This window comes from Ranitomeya imitator, chromosome 4 (assembly GCF_032444005.1).
Source record: "Ranitomeya imitator isolate aRanImi1 chromosome 4, aRanImi1.pri, whole genome shotgun sequence".
Taxonomy (NCBI): Eukaryota; Metazoa; Chordata; class Amphibia; order Anura; family Dendrobatidae; genus Ranitomeya; species Ranitomeya imitator.
The window spans coordinates 189,074,870-189,096,218 of NC_091285.1; the positions used below are offsets into that span (position 1 = coordinate 189,074,870).

A 21,349-nucleotide genomic window follows, 5' to 3' on the forward strand; every position below is an offset into this window, starting at 1 on the left:
ATTGGACTCAGCCGACATCTGTGAAGAGCCTGCAGAAGTTCCTGGGTTTTGCTAATTTTTACCGTCGCTTCATTGCTAATTTTTCTAGTGTTGCTAAACCGTTGACTGATTTGACCAAGAAAGGTGCTGATGTGGTCAATTGGTCCTCTGCGGCTGTAGAGGCTTTTCAGGAGTTGAAGCGTTGTTTTTCTTCTGCCCTTGTGTTGTGTCAGCCAGATGTTTCGCTCCCGTTTCAGGTCGAGGTTGATACTTCAGAGATTGGAGCAGGGGCTGTTTTATCGCAAAGAAATTCTGATGGCTCGGTGATGAAACCATGTGCCTTCTTTTCCAGAAAATTCTCGCCTGCTGAGCGCAATTATGATGTTGGCAATCGAGAGTTGTTGGCCATGAAGTGGGCATTCGAGGAGTGGCGACATTGGCTTGAAGGAGCCAAGCATCGCGTGGTGGTTTTGACGGATCACAAGAATTTGACTTATCTCGAGTCTGCCAAACAGTTGAATCCTAGACAGGCTCGATGGTCGTTGTTTTTCTCCCGTTTTGATTTTGTGGTTTCGTACCTTCCGGGCTCTAAGAATGTGAAGGCTGATGCCCTGTCAATGAGCTTTGTGCCTGACTCTCCGGGTGTTCCTGAGCCGGTGGGTATTCTCAAAGAGGGGGTAATTTTGTCTGCCATCTCCCCTGATTTGCGGCGGGTGCTGCAGAAGTTTCTGGCTGATAGACCTGACCGTTGTCCAGCGGAGAAACTGTTTGTCCCTGATAGATGGACTAGTAGAGTTATCTCTGAGGTTCATTGTTCGGTGTTGGCTGGTCATCCTGGAATCTTTGGTACCAGAGATTTGGTGGCTAGATCCTTTTTGTGGCCTTCTTTGTCACGGTATGCGCGTTCTTTTGTGCTGTCCTGTGGGACTTGTGCTCGGGCTAAGCCCTGCTGTTCTCGTGCCAGTGGGTTGCTTTTGCCCTTGCCAGTCCCGAAGAGGCCCTGGACGCATATTTCCATGGATTTTATTTCAGATCTCCCTGTCTCTCAGAGGATGTCGGTCATTTGGGTGGTTTGTGATCGCTTCTCTAAGATGGTCCATTTGGTACCCTTGTCTAAATTGCCTTCTTCCTCTGATTTGGTGCCATTGTTTTTCCAGCATGTGGTTCGTTTGCATGGCATTCCGGAGAACATCGTCTCGGACAGAGGTTCCCAGTTTGTTTCGAGGTTTTGGCGGTCCTTTTGTGCTAAGATGGGCATTGATTTGTCTTTTTCTTCGGCTTTCCATCCTCAGGCCGCCGTCACACATGCGAGTTTTACGGACGTAAGAGCGCAGAATCTACGTCCGTAAAACTCGCAAAAAATACGGCACAATTATTCTCTATGCCCCTGCTCCTATCTGCCGTATTTTACTGATCAGTATTATACGGCTTTCTACGGCCGTACAAAATCGCAGCATGCTGCGTTTGTCACCGTACTGCGCAAGAAATACACCAATGAAAGTCTATGGAAGCGTGAAAAATACGGATTACACACGGACAAGCAGTGTGACTTGCGAGAAATACGCAGCGCTGTTAGAGAGAAAAGCCGGTAATTCAGTGCGGTGTACAGTAAAATCACACTGACAGCTTACAGTAGAATAGGTAGAATAAATGTGTACACATAGAATAGGTATATATATATATGTCAGTGAGACACATATATGTATATATATTAATATTTATTCCAGCGCTAGACAGCTTGAAAGCCGGTAATTCAATTACCGGCTTTTTCCTTCTCCTTCCTGAAACCCGACATGATTTGAGACATGGTTTACATACAGTAAACCATGTCTTCTCTCCATTTTTTTTGCAGATTCCACACTACTAGGCTTTCTAGGTAATTTCCCACGATCTATGAACAGCCAGCAGAGGGCGCCTCACCGCAAATGAAGCTAAATATAGATCATTGATCTATTTTTAGCCTCATTCCCTGGGGTTTTGCAGCGAGGAGCAGCCTGCATTAGCACAGCTCCTTGCTGCAAAATGTTTTAACCCCTTCAGAAGGATTTACATCGTTGGACGTTACAGATCTGCGGAGGGTAAGTATATTGTTGGTTTATTATGTTTTTTTACTCACAGAACGAGGGTCTTCAGTGACTGGATTGGGCGTTGAATAAAATACTGCAACAACCATTGTTTTTATTTCATTAAAATAATTTTAAAAAATGTGTTTGTGTTTTATTTAACCCTTTACTAGTATTGGATTAATAATGGATAGGTGTCATAATTGACGCCTCTCCATTATTAATTAGGCTTAATGTCACCTTACAATAGCAAGGTGGCATTAACCCTTCATTACCCCATATCCCACCGCTACACGGGAATGGGAAGAGAGTGGCCAAGTGCCAGAATAGGCGCATCTTCCAGATGTGCCTTTTCTGGGGTGGCTGGGGGCAGATATTTTTAGCCGGGGGGGGGCCAATAACCGTGGACCCTCTCCAGGCTATTAATATCTGCCCTCAGTCACTGGCTTTACTACTCTGGCGGAGAAAATTGCGCGGGAGCCCACGCCAATTTTTTCCGCCATTTAACCCTTTATTTTAAGAGCTAGAACGGCCAAATTTTGCAGATACACACTACTGACATTAGTAGTGTGGAATCTGCAAAAAAAATGGAGAGAAGACATGGTTTACTGTATGTAAACCATGTCTCAAATCATGTCGGGTTTCAGGAAGGAGAAGGAAAAAGCCGGTAATTGAATTACCGGCTTTCAAGCTGTCTAGCGCTGGAATAAATATTAATATATATACATATATGTGTCTCACTGACATATATATATATACCTATTCTATGTGTACACATTTATTCTACCTATTCTACTGTAAGCTGTCAGTGTGATTTTACTGTACACCGCACTGAATTTTCTCTCTAATATATGTGTCTACTGACATATATATATATATATACAGTGGGGCAAAAAAGTATTTAGTCAGTCAGCAATAGTGCAAGTTCCACCACTTAAAAAGATGAGAGGCGTCTGTAATTTACATCATAGGTAGACCTCAACTATGGGAGACAAACTGAGAAAAAAAAATCCAGAAAATCACATTGTCTGTTTTTTTTAACATTTTATTTGCATATTATGGTGGAAAATAAGTATTTGGTCAGAAACAAAATTTCATCTCAATACTTTGTAACATATCCTTTGTTGGCAATGACAGAGGTCAAACGTTTTCTGTAAGTATTCACAAGGTTGCCACACACTGTTGTTGGTATGTTGGCCCATTCCTCCATGCAGATCTCCTCTAGAGCAGTGATGTTTTTGGCTTTTCGCTTGGCAACACGGACTTTCAACTCCCTCCAAAGGTTTTCTATAGGGTTGAGATCTGGAGACTGGCTAGGCCACTCCAGGACCTTGAAATGCTTCTTACGAAGCCACTCCTTCGTTGCCCTGGCGGTGTGCTTTGGATCATTGTCATGTTGAAAGACCCAGCCACGTTTCATCTTCAATGCCCTTGCTGATGGAAGGAGGTTTGCACTCAAAATCTCACGATACATGGCCCCATTAATTCTTTCATGTACCCGGATCAGTCGTCCTGGCCCCTTTGCAGAGAAACAGCCCCAAAGCATGATGTTTCCACCACCATGCTTTACAGTAGGTATGGTGTTTGATGGATGCAACTCAGTATTCTTTTTCCTCCAAACACGACAAGTTGTGTTTCTACCAAACAGTTCCAGTTTGGTATCATCAGACCATAGGACATTCTCGCAAAACTCCTCTGGATCATCCAAATGCTCTCTAGCAAACTTCAGACGGGCCCGGACATGTGCTGGCTTAAGCAGTGGGACACGTCTGGCACTGCAGGATCTGAGTCCATGGTGGCGTAGTGTGTTACTTATGGTAGGCCTTGTTACATTGGTCCCAGCTCTCTGCAGTTCATTCACTAGGTCCCCCCGCATGGTTCTGGGATTTTTGCTCACCGTTCTTGTGATCATTCTGACCCCACGGGGTGGGATTTTGCGTGGAGCCCCAGATCGAGGGAGATTATCAGTGGTCTTGTATGTCTTCCATTTTCTAATTATTGCTCCCACTGTTGATTTCTTCACTCCAAGCTGGTTGGCTATTGCAGATTCAGTCTTCCCAGCCTGGTGCAGGGCTACAATTTTGTTTCTGGTGTCCTTTGACAGCTCTTTGGTCTTCACCATAGTGTAGTTTGGAGTCAGACTGTTTGAGGGTGTGCACAGGTGTCTTTTTATACTGATAACAAGTTTAAACAGGTGCCATTACTACAGGTAATGAGTGGAGGAAAGAGGAGACTCTTAAAGAAGAAGTTACAGGTCTGTGAGAGCCAGAAATCTTGATTGTTTGTTTCTGACCAAATACTTATTTTCCACCATAATATGCAAATAAATTGTTAAAAAAACAGACAATGTGATTTTCTGGATTTTTTTTTCTCAGTTTGTCTCCCATAGTTGAGGTCTACCTATGATGTAAATTACAGACGCCTCCCATCTTTTTAAGTGGTGGAACTTGCACTATTGCTGACTGACTAAATACTTTTTTGCCCCACTGTATATATATATATATATATATAGACAGTATATATATATTTTCTTTTCTTTTTGGGACACATGGATCACTTCTATAGCGGTATGTTGGTTTTGCTAGCCTGCGAGAAAACCACGCAGTACGGATGCCATACGGATTACATACGGAGGATGCCATGCGCAAAAAACGCTGACACACCCTGCCTACGGAGGAGCTACGGACCACTTTTTTCGGGACTTTTCAGCGTATTACGGCCGTAATATACGGACCGTATTGTTTTACGCTGTGTGTGACGCCGGCCTCAGACAAATGGCCAAACCGAGCGAACTAATCAGACTTTGGAAACATATCTGAGATGCTTTGTTTCTGCTGATCAGGATGATCGGGTGTCCGTCTTGCCTTTGGCTGAGTTCGCCCTTAATAATCGGGCCAGCTCGGCTACTTTGGTTTCGCCGTTTTTCTGTAATTCTGGTTTTCATCCTCATTTCTCTTCAGGGCAGGTAGAGCCTTCGGACTGTCCTGGTGTGGATACTGTGGTGGACAGGTTGCAGCAGATTTGGACTCATGTGGTGGACAATTTGACATTGTCCCAGGAGAAGGCTCAACGTTTCGCTAACTGCCGGCGCTGTGTTGGTCCCCGACTTCGTGTTGGGGATTTGGTTTGGTTGTCGTCTCGTTATGTTCCTATGAAGGTTTCCTCTCCTAAGTTTAAGCCTCGTTTCATTGATCCATATAAGATTTCTGAAGTTCTCAATCCTGTGTCATTTCGTTTGGCCCTTCCAGCTTCTTTTGCCATCCATAATGTGTTCCACAGGTCGTTGTTGCGGAGATACGTGGCGCCTATGGTTCCCTCCGTTGATCCTCCTGCCCCGGTGTTGGTCGAGGGGGATTTGGAGTATGTGGTGGAGAAGATTTTGGATTCTCGTATTTCGAGACGGAAACTCCAGTACCTGGTCAAGTGGAAGGGTTATGGTCAGGAAGATAATTCCTGGGCTTTTGCCTCTGATGTTCATGCTGCCGATCTAGTTCGTGCCTTTCATTTGGCTCATCCTAATCGGCCTGGGGGCTCTGGTGAGGGTTCGGTGACCCCTCCTCAAGGGGGGGGGTACTGTTGTGAATTCTGTTATCGAACTCCCTCCTGTGGTCATGAATGTTACTTCGGCGAGTTCTGTTCATGGACTCCCTCTGGTGGCTGTGAGTGGAGCTGCTGCTTCTGAGGTTCCTTCCACAGGTGACGTAGTTTATTCTTTGGCTGGCTGTTCTATTTAACTCCACTCTGATCGTTACTCCATGCCAGCTGTCAATGTTCTTGTACTGGTTCAGTTCGGTCTTGTACCTTTCTGGTGACCTGTCTACTCCAGCAGAAGCTAAGTCCCTGCTAGTTTATTATTTGTTCATTGTTTTCTTGTCCAGCTTGCTATCATGATTTTTTCTTGCTAGCTGGAAGCTCTGGGATGCAGAGTGGCACCTCCGCACCGTGAGTCGGTGCGGAGGTCTTTTTGCACACTCTGCATGGTCTTTTTGTAGTTTTTTGTGCTGACCGCAAAGATACCTTTCCTATCCTCAGTCTGTTTAGTAAGTCTGGCCTCCCTTTGCTGAAACCTGTTTCATTTCTGTGTTTGTGACTTTCATCTTTACTCACAGTCAATATATGTGGGGGGCTTCCTTTACCTTTGGGGAATTTCTCTGAGGCAAGGTAGGCTTTATTTTCTATCTCTAGGGCTAGTTAGCTCTTAGGCTGTGAAGAGGCGCCTAGGGAGAGTCAGGAACGCTCCACGGCTATTTCTAGTGTGTGTGATAGGATTAGGGGTAGCGGTCAGCAGAGCTCCCACTTCCCAGAGCTTGTCCTTGTTAGTTTAACCATCAGATCTTTTCGGGTGCTCCTAACCACCAGGTCCATAACAGAAGACTGCTGTTATTGTAGGCCAACTGCTACACGCAACACACATGAAGGAGATCCAACTAGGAATCTACATATTTACAAACATTTATTGGCAGACACTAACATTGTGACATCAATTTCACCACAGTAGAAATAGCCTAACAGGGATCGACAGGTCTTTCACTACACCAACTCAGCAGATGGACGCCCAAGCAGGACTGTTCACATTTCCACAAATTAGGCTTAACATCTCCAGCAGCAGCAGCAGCAGCAACAACAGCAGACACATAAGCCACACTAAAGATATCAGAGACTTCAATTACATGAGAACAATGCAGCACACTAAAAACTACAAAATCCAGTAACAGAAGTTGTCAGTTGACTTTGGATAGGACATCACGTTGTTGGTTCACTTGTGCTTTCAGAAACTTTAACACCTACCTCACATATAAATTGAACACGAAGCCTAATCCCCCTTCTACCACAATCTCCCTTTTTCCCAGTCATGTTGCTCAGATAGTGTGCTAGGAGCACAATAATAGCAACTAAAAATTAGATTTTTTACTCTGTACAACCTCTGCACATAGCTGAATTTCACAAAATTAGAAGGTAAAATATGGTTTGATGAATCACATTACTCACAGAAGAAAGAATTGTTTCAGTGTGGATGAGGCCTGTATAACAAAGAAGATCTGCTCCTAAAAAATTTCAAAGTGAGATGTCCCCTGCTGTATGACATTAATAACAGATTTTTTCTTTTTTTGTGTGTGGATGAGGCCTGCATAACATTGATGACATGTTCCAAACAATTTCTATGTGAGATGTCCCTTACTTTATTATGTTAGTAACAGAAGATTTTTTTTTGTGCCTGTCAATGAGGCCTGTATAACATAGACTAGATGCTCAAAACTATTTCAAACTGAGATGTCCCCTTCTGTATCACATTAGTAACATAACAAAATATATTTTTAGTGTGGATGAGGTCTGTATAGTCTAGAAGATTGTCTGTGGCTTTGGAATGCCCTCTTTACTACAGTTGCTGCTGGTAAGGTGCAGGTTTGCCTGTGAAATATGGCTGACGTGTCGTTACATGACCTGATCAGGAAAAAAGGCATGACGATGGCAGGAATGGGATCGTACAACATGATCAATAACAGAGCGGCTATGGAAGGTATGAGATCCAGGATCAAGCCTACATCAATTACTCGTTTACCCAACACCAATTACCAGAGAGCGTTTGTTGCTTGTCAGAAGATAGGTGTAACAGATGCGCATCTCAAGCTAGGCATAAAAGATGCCCATGAAAAATTGGATGCCAAAGATGCACATAATCTAGAAGATAGGCTCAAAACAATTTAAAACTGAGATCTACCCTTCTGTATCATGTTCGTAACATAAAAAAATATTTTTAGTGTGGATGAGGCCTGTATAATCTAGTATAATCTAGAAGATTGTCAGTGGCATTGGAACACCCTCTTTCCTATAGTTGCTGCTGGCAAGATACAAGTTTGCCAGAGAAATATGGCCAACATGTTGTTACATGAACTGATCAGAAAAAGAGGCATGACGACGGTAGGAATGGGATTGTACAACAGGATCAATAACACGGCGGCTATGGTAGGTATGAGATCCAGGATCCAGCCTACAGCAATTACTCGTTTACCCAATACCAATTACCAGAGATCGTCTGATGCTCGTCAGAAGATAGGTGTAACAGATGCATGTCTCAAGCTAGGCATAAAAGATGTCCATGAGAAATTGGATGCGAAAGATGAACATAATCTAGAAGATAGGCTCAAAATAATTTCAAACTCAGATCTCGGCTGCTTTATCACGTTTGTAAAAAAAATAAAAGAAAGAAATTTTAATGTGCAACAGTTCTGCACTCAGAACAATTTTAATGCCACTAACTGAAAAGGTTTGACATCAGAAAAGAGATAAAAAATGTATCCAAAATACACCATTTCGTAGAGAATTGATTAATAAAAAACATCAATCTTTATTACAAATATCAACACACAAATATAAAGATAGCATGAATCGTGTGTACCACGAGACATGTATGTGGTATCGAGAAAATAGGAAATCAAGTCCATACATATAGAGGGACAGACCAAAATTCATGTTGTAACACAGTTAAATGATCATAGTAGAGCTCTCCCAGGTCAGAGAGAGAGAAAAAAAAGCTCATCCTAGAGACCTATAGCAACATGGGTAAGATAAATTGATGAATTACTGTTCCATTTGGTGGTTTTTTTTTCTCTTTGACCTGGTGCAGCTCTACTATGATCATTTAACTGTGCTGCAGCCAGAATTTTGGTCTGACCCACTATATGTATGGACTTGATTTCCTATTTTCTCTATACCTCATACATGCCATGTGGTACACACAGTTCATGCTATCTTTATATTTGTATGTTGATATTTCTAATAAAGATTGATTTTTTTAAATCATTTCTCATTTCACCGCCACAAAATTGCAATGTGGGCTACAGCGGGCTGTATTACATTTAACAACAGAAAAAAATATTTATTTTTTTGTTATGTGCATGAGGTCTGCAGACAGCTTCATATAATCGCCATAAAATTACAACGTGGGATATGGTGGGCTGTATCCCCTTTTGCAACAGAAAAAATTATAATTTAGTTTTTTTAAGGTACGTTAGGTCTGCAGACAGCTTCATATCACTGCCACAAAATTGCAACACGGGATACGGCGGGCTGTATCACCTTCCACAACACAAAAAATTATAATTTTTTTTTAATGTCCCCAAGGTTTTCACAGAAGTTTATAACGTGGAGCTGTGGAAAGAAAAAATTACATTTTACCAACAAAAATTTATTTTAGCCCCAATTTTTTTAATTTCACAAGGGTAACATGAGAAAACGGACCCAGAAATTTGTTTTCTCTTGAGTATGCCAATACCCCATATGTGGAGGAAAACTACTATTTGGGTGCACAGCAGAGCTTGGAAAGGATCAAGTGACATTTTGGTAAGCAGACTTTGATGGAATGGCATGCATTTGGAGAGCCCCTGATGTGCCTAAGCAGTGAAAAACCCCAAGTTACCCTATTTTGGAAACTACACCACTCAATGATTTTATCTTAAGGTATAGTGAGCAGGTGCTACACAAAATTTAATAAAATTAGCTAGCTATATTGAAAATTTTCATTTTTGTTCATGAAAATGTTGTATCTGCCCCAACGTTGTAATTTTCACAATGGATTATTGGAGAAAACAGACCCCATAATTTGTCCAGAAAGTGACGATACTCCATATGTAGTCAAAAACTTCTGCTTAGGCACATGGCAGGACTAGGAAAGGAAAAAGCGCCTGGGATACATTGCCTGGGATATATAGGGAATACCATATCTCATTGGAAGAGCCCCTGACATGTGAAGACAGCAGAAACCCCCTACAGGTGACCACATTTTGGAAACTAAACCCCTAAGGGAATACATCTAAGGGTATAGTAAGTATTTTAAACCCATAGGTGCATCACAGAATTTTATAACATAGAAATATAACATTTTAGTGGTAAAAATATAATTTTGTATTTGCTGCAAATTTGTCAGGTACACAAGGGCTAATAGGTGAAACTAGATCTGACAATATATTGCACAATTTTTCCAAAACGTGGCAATGCCCTACATGTCATTAGAATCTACTGATAGGCCACATGTCTGGGCTGAGAAGGGAGGAGCACTATTTGGCTTTTGGAGGACATATTTTGCTAGAATAGTTTATGGATGACATTTGCGGAGCCCCTAAGGTGCCAGAACAGCAGAAAACCCCCCAAAATGACACCATTGTAGCAACTGCATTTCTCAATGAATTCATCTACGGCTGCAGTAACTATTTTGTAATATCCATGCCAGGCTTTTTTTCTGGGGAATTGCAAATCTGCCAGTCTAGTACTCATACATTGTGTTCCAATACCGTGTAGAGCCCCATATATTGTAGCGCCCCATACATTGTGCTCAGCTTGTGCTTCTGGCAAAAAATTAAGTCACTTCTCTCCTTTACAAAAATGCCAAACACGTGGCAGCTTACTGTGGTTTATGCAATGGGGCTCAGAAGGAGGGGGGTATTTCAATTTGGAAGCGCAGAATTCACTGGATTTTATTTGAGGGGTTGGGAGCCATGTCACTTTTCTATAGATGTTGTTCTGCCAATAACGCTGGAACCCCCTTATAGTTCCAGTGACAGTTCAGGAACCTGAGTGGGTGCTGGTTTTGTGTGGGATAAATTAGGATTTTTATTGGTAATCTTTTTGGGGTAAATGATATTTTTTGATCGCTTCCAGCATAAGGCTGGGATCATATTCTTGTGTTCTACGCTGAACACTTACAACGGGGTTTCTGTGTAAATCCCACAAAAGCGCAATTCAGATGAAATACCCAATGGAACCACACACAATGAGGCAGATGAAGACATTTCATACTCTGTTTGGCATCTGCTCCATTGATATCCATCTTTTTAGGCTTGCACAGATCTGTGGTCGCTGATACTTGTGTGCTAAAAAAATGCCTAAAATGATGGGACACTGCTGGAACACAGACATGTTGCAAGTAACTCGATATGCCTCATTGCGTCTGCCTCAAGTAAGTGGTTCCGTCCAGGGTTTTGTCTGAATTGCGGTTTTGGGGAATTTACATGGAAACCTGGATGTAAGCGCTCAGCGGAGAGTGCAGGATAAATGTGAGCCGAGCCTTATTATGATTTTTGGGAGGCGGAATGAACAAATAGACAGCATTACAAGAATAGTTCCTTTTTTGCTTTTGCGCAGTTCACCGTGCGGTATAAGGCGGATTTATTCCTTGGGTCAGTGCAATTATAATGATACCAGATTTATATAGGTTCTTTTTTAGGTTTTCCTGCTATCACACAATAAAAAGGCTTTTTTATAAAAAGAAGGGGTTTTTGTCGCCATATTATGAAAGCTGTAACTTTTGTTCATTTTTGGGGAGCAGAGCTGAATGAGGGCTTATTTGTTGTGGGAGTAGTTGCACATTTTTCTGGCACCATTTTGGGGTACATAATATTTTCTGATCGCTTTTTATTCAGATTTTTCAGACACAGAATGAACAAAACCAAGCAATTCAGTTATTGTTTTTATTTTTTATTTTTTGCACCATTCACTGTGCGGTAAAAGTAATAAGAGTGATTCGTTTCGTTGAGTTGGTATGACTACAGCGATACCAGATTTATATAATTTTACATTCTTTGCTCTTTTTACAGACTAAAAACAATATTTTACAAAAATGAATTTGTTTTCCCGTCGTCATATTCTGAGAGCTGTAGCTTTTTTATTTTTTTTTGCTAAATGAGCCATATTAGAGCTATTTTTTGTGAGACATTTATCATTTTCATTTTTTTAGATTCGACTTTTTGATCACTTTTTATTGACTTTTTTTAAAGTCAGTATGATGAACGATATTTTTGGATTGTAGTGATTTCTGTGCACTTTTTTTGTGTTTTTTATATATTTCATTTTACCTTTTTTCACTTTTTTACTCACTGTCAAATATGTATAATTTTTTACTTTGACACTCATTTTTACTTTGTACTCATGTACAGCATTGTATGAGACTGATCAAATATGAGGAGAACTTGAATCATAATGTATCTCATATGTATAAATATTTTAATAAGGGTAGATATTTACCACGTACACTAAATACAAATACATATACCGAGTATAAGCCGACCCGAGTATAAGCTGACCCCCCTAATTTTGCCACAAAAAACTGGGAAAACGTATTGACTCGAGTATAAGCCTAGGGTAGAAAATGCAGTGTTCATTATGGCCCCATAGCTGTGCCATATAGTGCTCTGCACCGTTGCATTATTGCCCCATAGATGTACCATAGAAAGCTGTGCCATATAGTGCTCTGCATCGTTCATTATTGCCCCATAGCTGTGCCATATAGTGCTCTGCACCGTTCATTATTGCCCCATAGCTGTGCCTTATAGTGCTCTGCACCATTCATTATTGCCCCATAGCTGTGCCATATAGTGCTCTGCACCGTTCATTATTGCCCCATAGATGTACCATAGAAAGTTGTGCCATTGCTGCTGCTGCTGCAATAAAAAAAAAATGCCATACTCACCTCTCTTGCTTGCAGCTCCTCAGCGTCCCATCCCGGCGTCTCTCCGCACTGACTGTTCAGGCAGAGGGCGGCGCGCACACTATATGCGTCATCGCGCCCTCTAACCTGCACAGTCAGTGCGCAGAGACGCTGGGAAGATGGAGCGGCGCCCAGCGTGTGGAACGCGAACAGGTGAATATGTAATACTTACCTGCTCCCGGCGTCCCGCTCCTTCCCCTGGACAGCTGGTCTTCGGTGCCGCAGCCTCTACCTCTATCAGCGGTCACCGTTACCGCTCATTAGAGAAATGAATATGCGGCTCCACCCCTATGGGAGTGGAGTCCATATTCATTTCTCTAATGAGCGGTCCCACGTGACCGCTGAACAGGGGAAGTGCTGCGGCACCCGGAGACCGTGGGACGGGCAGGGGGAGCACCAGGAGCCCCGGGTGCAGGTAACTATGCCTCTGCGCCCTCTCCCCCTCACCCGCCGACCCTGCCACCCACCGTGACTCGAGTATAAGCCGAGAGGGGCACTTTCAGCCCAAAAATTTGGGCTGAAAATCTCAGCTTATACTCGAGTATATACGGTAATAGGATATGATAAAATAGCGTGATCCCAAAAAAATAAGGAGTAAGGCTGGCATCACACTCGGCGTAGGGAAATATGGTCCGTATTTTACATGCGTAATACGCAGAAATGATCCCAAAACAGTGATCTGTATGTCATCCGTAGGCAGGGTGTGTCTGCGTCTTTTATGCATGTCATCCTTCGTATGTAATCCGTATGGCATCCGTACAGCGAGATTTTCTCGCCGGCTTGCAAAATGGACATAGAATGGATCCATGGGCTCAAATATTCGTGAAAACATATATATAGTATATATATATATATATATATATATATGTATATCAGTGAGACACATATATACATATACTTTTATTTCATACAGCGCTAGATAGCAGAAAAGCCGGTAATTCAATTGCCGGCTTTTGCTCTCTCCTTCCCAAACCCGACACGATATGAGACATGGTTTACATACAGTAAACCTTTTCATATCCCTTTTTTTGCATATTCCTCACTAGTAATGTTAGTAGTGTGTGTGTGCAAAATTTGGGGGCTCTGGCTAGTAAAATAAAGGGTTAAATCGCGAAGGAAACTGGCGTGGGCTCCCGCGCAATTTTCTCCGCCAGAGTGGGAAAGCCAGTGACCGAGGGTAGATATTAATAGCCTAGAGAGGGACCATGGTTATTGCCCCCCCCCCGGCTAAAAACATCTGCCCCTAGCCACCCCAGAAAAGGCATATCTGTAAGATGCGCCTATTCTGGCACTTACCCTCTCTCTTCCCACTCCCCTGTAGCTGTGGGATATGGGGTAATAATGGGTTAATGCCACCTTGCTATTGTAAGGTGACATTAAGCCAGGTTAATAATGGAGAGATGTCAATAAGACACCTATCCATTATTAATCCAATAGTAGTAAATGGTTAATAAAACACACATACACCTTAGGAATAAAGTATTTTAATGAAATAAAGACACAGGGTGTTGTAATAGTTTATTATACTCTTAATCCAAATGACGACCCTCATTCTGTAAAAAAGGAAAAATAAAAAAACAACAATATCCCATACGTTTCCACCGTTACAGTCATGTCCCACGATGTAAATCCATCTGGAGGGGTTAATTAATTTACAAGCAGGAGCCTGCTAATGCAGCTGTGCTCCTAACTGTAAAATCTGGGGAATGAATTGAAAGCAGGGGAACGTAGCTACCTAGACTTGCGGTGCTGCGCCCTTTACTGGCATAAACTCATATGAACTCGAGGGTGGGAATTTTTCTGAATATTTTCTCACGCTCAAGTTCATATGAGGTTATATATATATATATATATATATATATATGTGTCTCACTGATATATATAGATATATATCTCCCTATACTATGTGTAGACATTAATTTTATCTGTTCTATTCTCAGTGTGATTCTACTGTACACCGCGCTGAATTGCCGGCTTTTCTCTAGAACATCAGTGCATATTTCACACTGATGGTCCGTGTGTAATCCGTATTTTTCTTGCCCTCATAGACTTTCATTGGTGGATTTTTTGCGCAAAACGCTGAAAAATGCAGCATGCTGCGATTTTCTACGCCCGTAAAATACAGCTGAGAAATATATGGCAGATAGGAGCTGCCTCATAGAAAATCATTGGTCCGTGTGCAATGCGTAGTTTTTGCGCCTCTCATACGTCCGTAAAACACTCTAGTGTGACCCCGGCCTAACAGTCACAAGGTGGATCAGGATAACATATTATGCTTAATAATTACATATACATGTAGAAAGCAATGCACATAAGCAATGTAACTTAAACAGGTAGGACAATCAGTTAGTCACTTGTTTGTACCAAGACTAATCAGTTCCCCCTATAACTATCACCATGTTTAGCGCTAGCATGCATTGTTATAAAGCATTACAATGTATCAGACATAAGTAGCATAAGGTATGCATCAATAAATCAAGGGTTAATTACCCATATTGTGTCTACTCTTGTCCACAGTGTGACCGCAAACCTGTGCGCATTTTACGAGTATAAACACTCGCTTCCTCAAGGGGGCATCGTCTAATTCGCCAACTCACTGATCTTAAGTAGCCAGCTGATCCGATCACATGGTTGGATGCAGCCAATAACATGTTACGTCTTTACAATGCACAGGTCCTTGCTTTGAAAACTCCTTAACCCATATACTGCAGCTGGGGATAAGGAGTCTCAATGCAATGCAATGGAAGGTCCATGGATCAAGACCAAACATGTACAAAAAGTGCATTTTTAAAATAAAAATGACATATATACAATGAATAATACATCTAGAAATAATGATAGATGAATAAACAAAGTGCATGTGTAACAAACATAGTGTATTTGCTTGACGATTATAGTCCAGCATATGTTGTGCATATTTATTTATTTATTGTATGAGACTGTCAGTGTCTCACTGACTGTGCCTGTGAATCTCAGTTTATTGCTGGATCTCACAGGCCACCATACCCTGTAGTCATCACAGGGTCATCACAGGATCAGGGTACCATGGTAACCATATTTAACAACTTAAATACCGCTGTTGTGATTGACAGCAGTATTTAACTGGTTAATCGGCCACAATCAGCTGGAAAACCGGTCAGGTCCGGTACTGCAGTGTATCAGTTGTCATGTACAGCTGACACCCACGGTGTCATGCTCAGGCCCTGACTGGTGGGCATGAGCTTGGGGGGATTGTGTCGCCACTGCGCCAAAAACCAGACTACCCTAGAAGGGGAATGACTATGACAGCTGCCTGGGTTTTCGCTAGAGCCTCTGATGGTGAGGTCAGGCTTGTGCAGCAGGCAGCTGCCAGGTGCTACTCCAGGGTGGTGTCTGGCTGTGGCTGCTGATCCCACTAGGGAGACAGGAACACTAGGACAGGTGCGGGCGACTGGCAGATGAGCACTGCTGAAACTTGGATGAGTAGGCAAGCAGGCACAGCAGAGAACACAGGGCTGGCAGGCATGGCAGAGAACACAGGGCTGGCAGGCACAGCAGAGAACACAGGGCAGGTTGGTGTGGTGTATGAAGGAACAGGTAGGGACCTGTTCACACAGGAGGTGAAAGTAAGGAAACAAGCAGGAAGGAATGAAGTATGAAGGAACACGTTGGGACCTGTTCATACAGGAGATGCAGGTACGGAAACAAGTAGGAAGGAATGGAGTGTGAAGCAACAGGTTGGGACCTGTTCACACAGGAAGAGAAGCGCAAGGCTGCGGATAGGAGCGGTAGAGCAGCAAGAGATAGAGCAGCAACAAAAGCTAAGCAGAGCGGAACTGCAAGGAATGCGTCGAGGAGCTGCAGCAATAGGTTTCTGCAGCAGCAAAGCAGAGCAGAACCGCAAGGAATGCGGAGAGGAGCTGCAGCAAGAGATTCTTGCAACAACAGGAGCGAAGCAGAGTTGAACGGAGCAGAACCGCAGGAGGGCGGAGCAGAGGTCAAGCCACAAAGGTACAGAACAGTAAGAGCCGCAAGAGTGTGGAGTATAAGCAGACTGAGAACACAAGGAAAGACACAGCAGGGAAAGAAGCCACAGACAAGGAGACCGAGCTAAGACTAAGTTCAGACAATGAACAAGAACAAAGACACAGGGACCAGGATATTCTGCCTCCTGGAGGGCGGACAACAAGATCAAGGCAAGAACACTGAGAAAAGCTTCCAGAGAGGGAGTAACACAGAGCAAGGCCTGGCAAACTCAGAAGCTAAATACAAACTGAGCTAGCACATTGCACAGGCCCAGTCCACTGGGTGGAGCTGCACTAAATGCTGGAGGCCTCTTGGTAATTGGTCAGGAACAGATTAGACAGGTGCACCTGATTCCTATAAGAACCAGAGAGTTCAGGCGCCGCCCCCCTATACACACAGCCAGGAAGCATGCAGAGAGCAGAAGCACAGAATATGGTGCTGGCGAGAAACAGAAACCACAACATGACCTGGAGCAGTGGGTAAGATAGTGTGAGAGATGACAGGCCATGCCGTGATGCCAGCAGAGTTGTTACACACGGGACTCGCCACCGCTCAGCATTGCTATTACTGTTATTGCTATAAGTACCCGTCATTTTAATGCTTATTGGTGGTCGTTAAGAGGTAAATTTTTGGGCAAAACTTAGCCATATGAGGTTTGATATTTGTGGAGCAAGGTATAGTTTAGATTACATTATTCACTTTACTATATAATGTAATGAAAATTAAACCAAAATTTCAAGTGAGGCGAAATGATGAACCTTGTTCTGAAATCTTCACTGCTTCTGCAGTCAAGTTAAGCTCTCTGATGAAATAAATAAATAATAATAATCTTTATTTTTATATAGCGCTAACATATTCCGCAGCGCTTTACAGTTTTGCACACATTATCATCACTGTCCCTGATGGGGCTCACAATCTAGATTCCCTATCAGTATGTCTTTGGAATGTGGGAGGAAACCGGAGTGCCCGGAGGAAACCCACGCAAACACGGAGAGAACATACAAACTCTTTGCAGATGTTGTCCTGGGTGGGATTCGAACCCAGGACCCCAGCGCTGCAAGGTTGCAGTGCTATCCACTGAGCCACCGTGCTGCCCAAATATGGGTTTCTTAATACTCACATGAAATATGTTCATGTGAGTACTGGCACATAAAGACAGTCAAGAAACAGTGTATTAGGAGCCCCATACTCACAGCTTAGTTATGGAGTCAGAATAGGGGGCTCACATCCACCTCTAAAACAGAAGGTAATTGTGCATTATGGTGAGCTATTGAATTTAAAAGGGCCCATACTTTGTCTTCTCTTCAGTATGTGTGTGCTTCTTGTAAGATCTATTACTAAAACGCACCCCAACCCCAAAGTTTTTATGGTGTTTTTGTCTTTTTTGTCTGGTGTTTTTGTTCAAAATCAAAGTGGCAATACTACCGCAAAGATGAATACATGCCTCAGTAGATAATATTAAGGATGCTAAATATATTGTTTATAAATGACCTTTTGCAAAAAGGTTCTGCTATGCGCACAATTTATATATTCATTTGTAACTTAGTGCCAAAGCAAAAGTAAGCGAGTTATTAAGGTTACTTTGCCATACCGATAGTTGTTTCTTAATTTTATATTCGTTTCCTGCAGCCGATAATACATTTTTAATGTATTTTTTTACCAGTTAATGACGTTAGTGAACATTAATTTGGTTTTAAACGTTTTGATAATTGATGCTATAATAGAATGATAATTTGCACTTAAAGATTTTAATTGGATGGTTACATAAATCTCTGCCATCCAGATCCTGATATAGACCTAAAGTGGCTTTGAAAATGTCACCAGTCCACCACCACCGTTTCCTCGTTATCACTGTTACGGTTGCAATACTTTATTAAACCATCAAATCTGCTTATATTTCCTGAATTGTTCACTCACTCTTAGAAAGGCTTCTGGCCAGACAGTGTTTTGGGACCCCTCTATTTAGTATGCAGTCAGTTAGTTTTGCTGGATATATCCCTAAGCAAAGCATTTGCATTAGGTCTTGTTTGGTGATTTGATTTTGCTCCAGCGCCAGTAAAATATTCTGTACAGATAACTCTGCTTTTTTAGAGATTCTCAAAGCTGCCTTCAAACTGTTCAAGTTTTCAGAGTATTGTTGGAAAAAGAAAGAAGAAATATATTGATCCTTTGAGTCCTGTGAGGATAAGCTGCCTGAAGACAGTGTTGAGAGTCTAGTGATTGAGATCACTCCTTCAAAACCTTCAGGCCACAATATAAACCAAAGTGCAAGATTAAAGGACACTTGAAGTAATACGTGTATGAACACAGGTGGAATAATCCAGACGGAGTCTGTATGACCAATAGTTCTGAGATAAGAATCAGCCACCTCCATGTAACAATATAATGAAAATTGACTCATTACTGCTTTGTGTGTATAGTGGTCCGTCAAGCTGTACTATTGATATTATTAAACCAACTCTTCAATCTATTCCATTTAATGAAGAAAAATGGAACTGCCAGCATAAATTTGATCTAAAAAACAAGGCTTAAAATGAGTCTGTACGTAGATACTGTCTGCCATAGTCTCTCATGACACCACCATGTTACTACGTTATAATAATATAGATGTTTCGAATGACAGCGTAGTAGACTAGGTTCTCACCACATAATATCATAGGTTAGAATTACCCTGTCAATAAGAGAGTGTCAGCCAGCTTACCCAAGTTGGGGTCACCAGCAAATACTTGGCTCTGATGAAAAAAAAAACACGCCTGCTTGGTAGAAACCATAGGATAAAGTAGGGATCTTCAGATGTTTTTGGATAAAAAATGTCCAAAAATTGGTTATCCCTACCTCTTCCTATGATTTGCACTCAGCTGCACTGTTGGACTCTTGACACTCCCATCCTCCCATCTCAGAGACCACCATCTATCTAAAGAACAGGGGTTGAGCTACCCCAATCTCAGGGCCACAGTCAGTGGAAGGACAGACAAACGCACGAGATTCACTTCAAAACATATGGGATTCATTTTTTAACTTCAAAAATAGGTGAGCAGAACATACAGTGGGGCAAAAAAGTATTTAGTCAGTCAGCAATAGTGCAAGTTCCACCATTTAAAAAGATGAGAGGCGTCTGTAATTTACATCATAGGTAGACCTCAACTATGGGACACAAACTGAGAAAAAAAAATCCAGAAAATCACATTGTCTGTTTTTTTAACATTTTATTTGCATATTATGGTGGAAAATAAGTATTTGGTCAGAAACAAACAATCAAGATTTCTGGCTCTCACAGACCTGTAACTTCTTCTTTAAGAGTCTCCTCTTTCCTCCACTCATTACCTGTAGTAATGGCACCTGTTTAAACTTGTTATCAGTATAAAAAGACACCTGTGCACACCCTCAAACAGTCTGACTCCAAACTCCACTATGGTGAAGACCAAAGAGCTGTCAAAGGACACCAGAAACAAAATTGTAGCCCTGCACCAGGCTGGGAAGACTGAATCTGCAATAGCCAACCAGCTTGGAGTGAAGAAATCAACAGTGGGAGCAATAATTAGAAAATGGAAGACATACAAGACCACTGATAATCTCCCTCGATCTGGGGCTCCACGCAAAATCCCACCCCGTGGGGTCAGAATGATCACAAGAACGGTGAGCAAAAAGCCCAGAACCACACGGGGGGACCTAGTGAATGAACTGCAGAGAGCTGGGACCAATGTAACAAGGCCTACCATAAGTAACACACTACGCCACCATGGACTCAGATCCTGCAGTGTCCCACTGCTTAAGCCAGTACATGTCCGGGCCCGTCTGAAGTTTGCTAGAGAGCATTTGAATGATCCAGAGGAGTTTTGGGAGAATGTCCTATGGTCTGATGAAACCAAACTGGAACTGTTTGGTAGAAACACAACTTGTCGTGTTTGGAGGAAAAAGAATACTGAGTTGCATCCATCAAACACCATACCTACTGTAAAGCATGGTGGTGGAAACATCATGCTTTGGGGCTGTTTCTCTGCAAAGGGGCCAGGACGACTGATCCGGGTACATGAAAGAATGAATGGGACCATGTATCGTGAGATTTTGAGTGCAAACCTCCTTCCATCAGCAAGGGCATTGAAGATGAAACGTGGCTGGGTCTTTCAACATGACAATGATCCAAAGCACACCGCCAGGGCAACGAAGGAGTGGCTTCGTAAGAAGCATTTCAAGGTCCTGGAGTGGCCTAGCCAGTCTCCAGATCTCAACCCTATAGAAAACCTTTGGAGGGAGTTGAAAGTCCGTGTTGCCAAGCGAAAAGCCAAAAACATCACTGCTCTAGAGGAGATCTGCATGGATGAATGGGCCAACATACCAACAACAGTGTGTGGCAACCATGTGAAGACTTACAGAAAACGTTTGACCTCTGTCATTGCCAACAAAGGATATATTACAAAGTATTGAGATGAAATTTTGTTTCTGACCAAATACTTATTTTCCACCATAATATGCAAATAAAATGTTAAAAAAAACTGACAATGTGATTTTCTGGATTTTTTTTTCTCAGTTTGTCTCCCATAGTTGAGGTCTACCTATGATGTAAATTACAGACGCCTCTCATCTTTTTAAGTGGTGGAACTTGCACTATTGCTGACTGACTAAATACTTTTTTGCCCCACTGTAAATGTCTGAGATACATGACAGAAATATCAGAGATGGGAAAACCTCATGTATTGATATTCTATAGGCATGTCTAGTGAAATTACCAGTCTATAATCCATTGGTAGAAGCTAACTATAACGAGGGTCTGCCTTTAGGACAACACAAATAACATTTTATTTTCCTTTTTTAACACTTTGTT

At 42.2% G+C, this 21,349-nt stretch overlaps 1 protein-coding gene across 2 annotated transcripts in view; it reads right to left on the minus strand.

Annotated features, from left to right (window-relative positions):
- The window catches only part of UNC5A (unc-5 netrin receptor A), a 635,513-nt gene that overhangs the window by 197,924 nt on the left and 416,240 nt on the right, over window positions 1-21,349 (minus strand). The window lies entirely within an intron of this gene.